This window comes from Camelus dromedarius, chromosome 18, assembly GCF_036321535.1.
Source record: "Camelus dromedarius isolate mCamDro1 chromosome 18, mCamDro1.pat, whole genome shotgun sequence".
Classification (NCBI taxonomy): Eukaryota; Metazoa; Chordata; class Mammalia; order Artiodactyla; family Camelidae; genus Camelus; species Camelus dromedarius.
The window spans coordinates 33,010,430-33,021,200 of record NC_087453.1 but is presented as its reverse complement, the minus strand read 5'-3'; the positions used below and the strand labels follow the sequence as shown (position 1 = coordinate 33,021,200).

General features: G+C 35.7%; 1 long non-coding RNA gene across 1 annotated transcript in view; it reads left to right on the top strand.

Annotated features, from left to right (window-relative positions):
* Positions 1-4,941: 4,941 nt before the first annotated feature.
* The window catches only part of LOC116147425 (uncharacterized), a 52,441-nt gene continuing 46,611 nt past the window's right edge, over positions 4,942-10,771 (top strand). Inside the window, exon 1 of the long non-coding RNA XR_010384985.1 lies at positions 4,942-5,204. This is a non-coding gene — a long non-coding RNA (uncharacterized LOC116147425). The remainder of the gene's footprint in view (positions 5,205-10,771) is intronic.

Genomic DNA, 10,771 nt, shown 5'->3' with positions numbered 1-10,771 from the left:
ACCAACTAACCACAAACTGCCACGCTGGGTTTCAAAGAGTGACATGCAGAAGGGTATCTGGAGCTGCTATCTCAAATTACATAATTTTTTTCACCCTGAACTCCAATGTAAAGCTCTTATCCCGATTGAACCAGTCTGGGATGGACAGTAAGTGGGCTATGATGATTCTTTTTAACACTCTATCTTGAGTCTTTGGTCTCTTTCCCCCAAGCCCATACCCTAATTCTGAACTCATGGAAAAAGAAGTGTTTTTCCCTGAGATCAGAACAAAGTTGATACATTCATTCAACCCCAGGCCTTCCCAGAGCAGGAAAATCCTTAGAACCACGACATAGCACAGCTTAGTGGTTGCCGTTATCACTTTAAAAATGGAGAGATCTGGATTCTCAGGCCAATTCTGCAAGTTTGACCTTGAAAAAGTTGTTTACCCTCCTGCTCTTCAGTTTCTTCTTTTATAGCTAATCAGTAATACTTATTAAGCACTTACTATATAGCAGTCATTGTTTAGAACATTCTATAGATATTTATTCATTTAATGCATAAAGCAATGGAATAAAAAGGACATTATTTTTGTCCTCATTTTACAGATAAAAAAACAAAAGAAAAGGCAGCTTAAGTAACTTGCCTAGGTCACATAACTTGTAAGTGACTTAAAGCCTGTTTTGAAACGTAGTCTGGGTCCAGAGTCCACATTTTTTGTGACCACTATGAAACACTGTTTTATGATAACTAGTATTGAGAATAACAATAGTGCTTACTCCTAGAATTATTTCAAAGATACATTCAGTTAACACATGTAAAGTTCATAGAAGTGCCTAGCCTATAGTAAATATTCAGTATTGGTTAGTAATCATTATTATTTAAAATGCAAAGATAATAATACTATCATTTTCTAATGAAGATTAAATAAAATGATGCATATAAATAACTTAGAAATTTAAAATGCTCACTTTATTATTATTTTTTAACCTATAAAGGATAGAGTGTTCAAGAACACTTTATAAGAGGGAATCCGTGTCATGTCCACTTCCTGGGCAATATGGGAGTAAGGCTCACTTCTCTTGCTTGCAGGGGTGGCAGTCAAAAGAAAAGAATGGGGAGAATCCAAATGAGCCCGTTATATGAATTCAGAGGGAATTAATCTTTCACTTGCACCTGAAGCATCTACCCCACAGTACTGTGGACTCATAGTGCCCTTGATCTATATCATTATCATTATTATTCTTGGAGTGATGGGAGGGTCAGGGGCATTTAGTACCTTCTAGTGTTGAAGTGTATCACTAACTGGGAGAGAGAAATAATTTTTGTAGTTTTATATGCAGAACACACTGTGGGAGAGCATCTTATGCTACTGTCAAATCAAGTTTTTCCAGGCTCAAGTATGTCTTTTACTTACATTCCCAGTGTTGAAATAACTTTCTAGGCACAACATGGTACTGCTTCTGCTGGGGATCCACGTCAGCAAACCGAAACTTAGATAAGTTTGTGTCTGTGCAAATGTTCCTCATGATCAGAGTGAAAGGCTTTCAATCTAAAATGAAACCAGAGGGTTTGAAACAAAATCTCAGGCACATATCCTCAGAAAAATGGGCTTTAAGAATTAAGAGACTGATTTCACATAAATTCCTGATTTACAGAAGACTAAGAGTTATCTCCTGACCAATGAACACGTAACATGAATCCCTCCCCATCCTCAAGCCAAGGAACTTACAGCTTGGACTCCAGCTGGACTCTCCCCTGTTTGCTCTCCTTGCCCACCCCAGATGACAAGTCAACCCTTGAGTCTTCTCACCCAAAACCAGGTTGACTGTGTGGCCTCAGTCAATCAGGTATTTTATTTTTTTTCTCTTTCTTGTTCTTTATTCTTTATTTTATAAAAGTTTCTTGCCTTCTGCCCCAATCTGAAGCTCTCCAAAAGAAGGTTCACTTCATGAAGTTTTATTTAAAGTTTGTATCACTTATGTTGCTTTTTCATCCTTTTTAAACAGGAGTGATACCCAAAGCTGAATGCTAATGGCCAATGGGATCAGGAGGTGCACAGGCATGGCACCTGCTGACCCCGTTGAGTTCACTGTTTCTCTCATTGTTACTAAGGAAGGGCCAGGGGTAAGTCAGTCTTGGACTTTAGCTCTGTTCTTTATCATGCTGTTCTTTGATCAAAACAAACTCCCCAGAAAGTTTCTGGAGCCCCAGAAGGATTCCAGGATAGTTATATTGGGAGTCTGCAGTGCATAGCAGCCACCACGGAACTCACAAAGCCTTGAGGTTAGTCCACAACATAAACCACTGGGGGACTTGGGAAAATAAATGAAGACAAGAAATTTGGTCTATTTGGACTACCACAGTAAAAAATCTAAGTAAACACAAGTTATACTATTAAAAGCCATTTGGGTGTCCAACACTATAAAGAAATAGGCTCATGAAAAGAATAATAGATCTGTTGCTAATGGGAATCTTGAAAGCCAAAGATAAAAAATTGGTGGGTCTGGATCAAGCACTTAAAAGCTGTTAGAACACTCACCACCTGACTTTCAAACCCTTAACCTATGATAAATTGGTCACAGAATGAGTTAGATTGACACTGGATCACCCACCAACCTCAAGAGAATTTCCATGCAATGAGGTACACTATAAAACACCACAAAATCCCCAACCCAGGGGCACCTCCCTCTGAGGTAATAATTTGGCTCTGAGAGACCCAAGGCTTAGCTAAAGAAATGGGATCCACAGCCTTCTAAAATTGAGGATGTTACTCTCTGGCACACCTACTTATTTTATGTCTATGAACTGTGGTCCTGGAAGTTGTAGATATCTGCAAAAATGGCAAAATCTTTAGTAAGACACCCAGAATGACAATGAACATCATGGAAAAAGTTCCAAGTAAACAAAACGGTTCACATAAGAAGTGCACTTAAATGAAGGGGCTCCTAAATCAAATAAACAGAATAGGATAGCTATTTTAATTAGAATGCAGAAGTCTCCAAAAGGCTTCAAAATTCAAAACAAACAAAGAAACAAACAAAAAACACTTCACTGAATGATTCATTGCAAAAGGCTAATGAAAAATCAAAGACACAAGAGGTACCTAAAACAGAACTAGAAGACTGATGATTACTTCCTTCTATCCTCCTTTGCTTGAGTACTCAGTCTACTAATCCTTTATCTGAATTGCCTTTCTTCTATGAAGAGACTACCAGACTGTAAACAAAAGCCTGCCAAGTTAGTGGCTTTACCAATTCACCATAAAGGAGGGTCCCCATAGAGGCCCCTCCCAGGGCTGACAGGACCCTGAGGGATTCTCCAGTAACCTGCTATCCATTATTCCCTTAAACAGCCAAGGGAAACTAAAATTGAAATAAAAATTAATAGAAAACCTTGACAAATTCTGGTATCTACCAGGACTGTGCTCCATACTCTGAACCTCTTTCTCTTGGGATCCTACAGATCAGATCCTGGGATAACTGGCAGGTGACATTTCTTACCAGAGTCAGTTCTCCCAGATCTCTGTGACTACCACACTGAGACCTGAAGAGGCACTGATAACCAAGACTCATGCTAAGATCAATATACTTTATCACATCTCTTGAACGGTCTGATCAAAAGAGGGTCTTATGGAAATAGATTTCTAGGTCCCAGACAGAGCCTCATGTACCAAGTCAGCAAATCAAAACTTAGGTAGCTTTTGTATTCCTGTAAATGCTTCTTTTAACCAGAAGCACAGACTACCCCGTCAGCCAGTCCCCACAGGCCAAGTCACCTCTGGGTCTTCTCACCCTAAAAGTTGACTATGTGGCCTCAGCCCATCAGATATTTTCTATTTTCCTCTTCCTTGCTCTTTATTCTTTATCCTATAAAAATTTCTTGTCTTCTGCCCACTTTGCAGTTCTCCGAAATAAGACAGTCCACTTCATGAAGTGTTAAATAAAGTTTGTTTATATCATCAAGTTGTCTTCTTTAATGATTTTAACAGCCGAATGAAGGAAAAAGAAACTTAGTTCAATGTGAATCTACTGTATATTATAGACATTACCTACAACATTTAAATGATTTCACCAAGAATTATCTTGTTAAATTTAAAAGAAATTCCAAGCCTGAATAGAATAAATAAAACTTTTTCTGAGGTCTAGAATCTGATAATGCCAATTGAAATAATGTAAGGTGAGAGAGCAAATCAAAAGTACCTGTGGGGAAAAATATCTTTCTTGGTAGATTCTTCAGTTTATTTGGAACAGGGTCAGGCAAAATATTAACCTGTAATATGTGGGTTTTAATTTTGAGGTTTCAGATTCATTCCAAACCACAGGAATTTACAAGTAACAGAATGAGGAAAATATATAATTCTTTTGATAATTAAAAATTTATGAAACAAAGTGAAGAAAAATACATAATTAGGTCTTCTAAATCAACTGAAGTTTAATTCATTATACTTCCTCAGATATCGAGCAACTTGTTATAAATCTGATATGAAATCAAAGAAAAATAATATATTCCTTTATAATCTTAATCTCCTTCTTATATTCCCTTTTTTGGTTAATGTTACCACATCTATTTAGGGAACCAGAAGAGAAATAAGGAAGCACTTCCATTTCCCAAATCATAAGTACCTTGTAAAATGCATACTTTGAAATAGGTCCTCTACTAGAGAAGTAGTCTGTCATTTTTTCTAAACTGCCCTAAGAATTTGAGAATAAATAGACCCACAAGAAAATACTTTCTTCCTTGTCTATGCTACATTTGCTCTCCCTTTTCCCGCCGAATTTAGTGCCGCAAGCGGTGGGTGGGGGTGGGAGGTGGGGGGAAGCGGCGGCTTCGTGGGCGGGGAGGCAGTGGCGGTGGCGGCGGCGGCGGCCGCAGTGGCGGCCTGAGCGCATGCGCGCGGACTCCCTCCTGCCCCCAACCCCGTCCCGCCTGCGCAGGCGCGCCGCCACAGCTTCTGAAAACTCCTGTTACCTGCGGAATTGAGGAGATCCCGCTCCAACAATGTGGAGGGCCGGAGCAGACAGGACCTCTTCCCTTTTAAAAATGTCTCCGCAGAGTACTGTGATTCCAATATGACTTTAATGAAATGTAGTGAAGGACTGGGGGAAAAATGTACTTGCTTTCCATGAAGAAACCATGCAGGAGGAGTGCGGAGAAGGCGCGGACGTTTCAAAGGAGCCGAAACTCAGATGGCCTGTAGGGGAGGATGCGCTGAGCCTGCTAAGGTGAGAAGGTGCTTTTCTGTTCTGTGTTCCTTTCTACTTTGTACTAGATCTACCCTTATTAAATTATATACGTTTTCAGATAACTCTTTGGAAAGCAAAATCTTACGTTTTAACAAAGTTCATTCTGCTAGAAACTCTTATTTTTTGTTTAATTAGAAGGTACTTCTGACACACTTGTTCCAAAGCTCTCATTAAATACCAGCAGGAAAAGATTTAATGCCAATCACGCAAAACTACATGGTTTTGACAAATTCTTTTTAATGATCTTGTAAATGTATTAAAAACACAGTTTTATGGCCAAGAAATGTAAATAAGATGAACCAATTTATACTTATGTAAACACACAAAAATTACATTAAAAATTAAACACCATTAAAATCATTTTTGTTAGTAATGTCCCTTGCACATTGAACTAAAAGAATTCTATGTATTTTTTTCTACCAAATGTTTATCACTGTTCATAGATATAAATTAGTAAATCCCTTGATTTAAAACTCTTAATTAAACTTTAGGATATTTTCTTCTTTTAAAGTTTAATATAAAGTGATAAAAATGTACATATATACAAAGAAAAGGGTAATTAGCTATAATATTGCAATTATAATGCATTTTCTTGGCTCTCATCTCCAAAATATCATGGAATGAAATCTTTATATCAAAACAGCAACACTTTCCTCCATAATTTATTTCATCAGTTATATTTCATCAGTTACATTTGTGGCTCAGTAATCCAATCTTGAGACTTTTTTTCTAATTTTTATATGTAATTTAAGGAGTTTAAAATTTGCCTAGTGCCTATTTCAATACTTGTCATTTTATGAATTGTTAGGTGATATATTTACATGGAAAGAAAGTTGATGAGTCATTATATTAAAGCCATAATTATAAACCATTAACTTAAAAGTAATAAATATAACTTATTCCTTTGAAAAACTTTAAAAATCCCTAATGTAGTTCATATGAAAAGATTTTGTGTAGATAGAACTCTCCTGTTCCCAGAATTGCCTTCTATATGTGAAGATTTTAAGTTTCTACTCTGTATAACACTGTACCATCTTTTTAATAGCTCAGCAGATGAAATTATTATTTTTAATAATTTAAGTTGGCTTAGTTCAGAAGCTATTCCTTAGAATTCAGTTATTTGCTTTGAGAATTTATTTTAACTCTTTGTTTTAGAGCCATATTAAAATACAAGATTACTTCCCACCAGCAATGGAGTAAATTTTTGGTAAATAGAGATCAGGACCCAATTCTGGCTCCTTTCCTAAGAAAGGCATTTGTTGGATTTTCATTTGAGATTTAGGATAATTTTAAGTACAGAGTAACATCAGACACTGACCTATGACGGGGAACTATCCACATGAATGCCAACTTGTATATACAAACACTCCAAAACCTATATTCTGTTTCTAAGTAATTTGACTCACTGTATTCTAGCAGTATGGAAATGCCACACAACTTTCTAAGATCAGGGAGTAGTTTAGGTGCTGATAACATTACTTTCTCAGAGTCATTACTTGATATGATCATCTATTTTCTATATCAAATGAGTAAAAAAAATATAAAATAAAAAATCAAGCTTAACCAAAAGAAATGAATTACAGTATTTTTCACAGAAGTACAGGTGGCCATGGACTCAGCACTGGAATTCATGTTGCTGTTTACTTTCTCAAAATACTGACCTCTGCAGTCAAACTTGTAATTCAGTGGAGAAACAGAAATTTCAGGCAGCTTAGTTTCCCCAGGATATCACTCCTAGATGCCATTTGGCTTCACTGTGTTCTACATGCTAGAAGGAAGGCTTTCATAATTGTTCCATTATCCTATATACTGGTTTCTTGATCACTTACAAAATCTGCATCAAAGACTGCTGAAAAATTGGTGGTGACAGCTTGTCAAGAGGTATTGTGGATTGCTTTATTGAACACTATCATTCATCTTCTTAACATTTGTAAGTCATGGGGATTGATTTTAAGGTATATGACATTTATCTTTAGTAGTAGAATGTAAGAGAGAGCCCTTACTTGAAAACACAAATTATTAATTTTAAAGTGTATTGTGTAAGAAAGCAGAGATAGAATTGAGCAAATCAGTAGGTATTACTAAGGGGGGAAATAAACAAACACCACCACCAGGATGTCATACACTGCAGTTCTGGATTCTTATCAAATGCTAAAGTTTTGTATGAGTCACGTTCCCAGTAGGGAACAGATTGCATTGGCAAGTTGGGAATTTGGAGAGAGTTTAGTAAAAGTAATTACAAAGGGATAGCAAGTTACAGCAAAATTTAAGGGGATGATGTAGTAAAGGGGGCACTGTTACTACCCTTAAACTAGAAAAGTAAGGGAAAAATGAAGTTACAGGAATCAGGAGAGAGAGCACCTTGACAAGATCTGTGATCATCTTCAATTGAAGTACATAATCGGGTGGTGAAAAAGCTGTGGGGATGGGTTCCACAATTTTCTTCCTCTCTCTAAGCTTCTGCTGGCATTCTTGGCTGGATCCAACTATTAGCCAGACAACAAGGAAGTTTGTTAAACAAGCAGGGTTTGGAAGGTTAGGAAAGTAGAGAGGCATGGGAAAACATTGAAGAAAGTCTATACACAGTAATTTTTGATGGACTGTTTAAAATTATTTCTATAGTTTTAAACCAACTCTCATAGCCTCCAATGCAAATATAACATGTCTTGATTTATGAGACAATTTAGAATATATTATTGTATTAATCCCTTAAACTTCCTGTGGAATAGAAAGAAGATAATACTGATCTTCTGTTACAAATGATTAAATGGACTAGCAAAAAACATATAGGTAGGAAGTGTTAGAACTTGGATTATGCCTAGTATCTTACTTTTATTAGGTTCCAATTATTAAAAATATTTCAGAGTATTTATTTTATTCCCATAGAACAGTAAATGATTTTTTTTTTTTTTGACATCCTTAAGCATCTGCCCTCAGTCAGTCAACTGAGTGGTACATGAAGTCAAGTAACCATTTTGGTTAAACTATTTGAACATAATTGACTATTAATAAATTAAGCTTATGGCTTATAGACTCAATTTTAATAGTGTTAAACTAAAAGACAAAAGCAGTCTGGTATCCAAAAGAATCTCCTTCATCTTCTTGTATAATACTAGAGAATTTATTTCTGAAATATGGTCTAACTTAGTCATTATAGTTATGGTTACATTTTGAGGGAATTATTTAACTGTATATTTGTTTATTTGTTCAGTTCTTCATAATACCTAAGTGGTCTGTGTGAAGTAAGGCAGGATCCTTCACTGGGCTGCATTAAAAGTTTGATGGCAGAGATGGTTTACCATTTTGGGCTTTTCTTGGTTAAGGCTACAATTTGTAGTCATCATCACAAGTGTTCTGCAGTCCCACAGTGTGATGAATCAACGTGACCTGGTGAACAGATTATTTGGTTACAAGTAAGAGCTGGATCCAGTCTGAACTTTGATATAGCAAGTTGTGAGAAAGTGTTAGCTTCTCAATCTATAAAGCACAGTTTTTGAAAAATATGGAGTGGAATTTTATGGTCGAAAGATCATTTTCCACCTCAACTGTTCTTTCATTTTAGACTTGCTTACGTGAGTATAAAATATTGAATTAGGGTAAACATGGCAAGTGCTTCCTGTATGTTGTTTAAAAACAAGTAAAACAAACATTAGTTCCAATCCACAATGTGAATTTGGGTCTGATAGTAATTAGTTCCTTTGTTTTGTGTTAATTAAAGTGTACACTGTCATTGGTAGCAGTAGTATAAAAGACTGCTAATTTGATTTCTTTTCATTTTGTTCACTAACTTTAACATATTTCCTTGCAAGAGTAACTATACTGTGGCAAAGTAAAGGCCTAATATTTCAACTTGTGTGTGTAAGTAAATATATGCAAGTTTCTCTATATCTTGGTAATCTAGAATAAATATATTATATTAGGTTTCAGTTAATCAAAAAGCAAGTAATGTTGAAAGATTAATTCAAGTACTAACCTATACTGTGTTAGTTTTACAAAGGCACAGAAACAGCATTAATAATTTAAAAAGTATATTGCTTCTGAAACGAAGCATTTCTAAATTGAACTGGATTTCCAGTAGAGCGCTGACCAGAAGTCATCCTCTTAACACTTCTTCTTAGTATCTAATACATCTTAGTGTTAAAACATTTTCAAAAAATATTTACTGATTTTATTAATAGGTAAAATTTAGTTGCATGTAAATATCAAAAGTATTTCATTTAGTTTGTAGGATTATTTGTAATTATTTCTAACTGGGTCACTCTTTAGAGAGTTGTTATCCATGTAGATATGATAGAGATTGGGAAGCATTTCAAATCAAAAAGGAAAGTGAATGGAGTTTTATTTCTCCTTTAGCCTATGGAACATCCTCTCTGAAGAGGGTAGAACTGTCCTAGCTGCCTATGCTCATCATTTCTCATTTTGTTGGTTTTCTTTATGGAGAAATCTCATCCTAAATCTCAAATTATGTTTTCAAAGCCATATGTGAGAGACTCTTACCCCAGAGATTCTGAATACACGACTTAAGACTCTGATGTCTCTTCTTCATCTCCCTTCAGATGCTCTTTTCAGGATCCCTCAAGCATATGCTTCTTCAAGTGCATGCTTTCTTTCACGGTGTGCCTTCTGCTCAGAGCATATTCCTCCCCTCTTGTCACATTTAAAACAATTTAATGTTATTTTCTTTTGAAAGTTTTCCTCCAGTATCCTGAGCCTACCTGTCCCTTCTGTTTCCTTGCCTAACCTCCATCCCAGGAGATAACTATTAGATAATTATATTTGTGTTGGTGTCATCCTTATAGTTAAGCTCCATGGAGGTATGGATTTTGTTAAATTTGCCATCATTCAGAATAGTGCTTGATACTGATTGAATTTTTTAAATGAGCAAGTGTTTGTCTCTTTTCCTTGAGGCTGTGCTCTGTTCCCTGTGGAGATATTTTCTTTTATATACTATAGAATTGTTAGGCTTGGAGGCTTTAGACAAATACTAGGTAGTTTAACTTTCAGAGCTGACCAGAAATAAATTTTCCTGGCGGTGTTTAAGATTATGAAATACATGAGCTAGTTGTAAACCTGTATCATGCTCCTATTAAAAAAAATAGAAAAAAAAAACCCTCACAATTATTGAGTCCAGAAATACCTCAGATGCATTGCAGTTCTGAGGAGACAGTTGTCTTATTTCTATTATCTTTTTGAAATTCACCAAAGTGAAAATGCATGCTTAATACACCCATATAATACTTTGAGTTTACAGATGAAATACTTGCTACATTATTTATTCCTTTTTCCTCATAGATTTCACATCCTTGCAAAAAATCTAGGGACAAGTGCTAAGTCATTTGATTTATTTAACTCTGAATTTCTTTGCTTTAGGATTATAAATCAGACTCATTGTTACATTAATGCAGAAAGTGTTCTTTTGTGTACATAATATAGATCAAGATGTGATTTTAATTGAATCTTGTCAAGGTTTCTCCTTTTTAAACCATGAGAAGAGACTTGGCTGTAGCCCAAAACTAATGGGAGTCATATTTTATAATAAAAAGCAA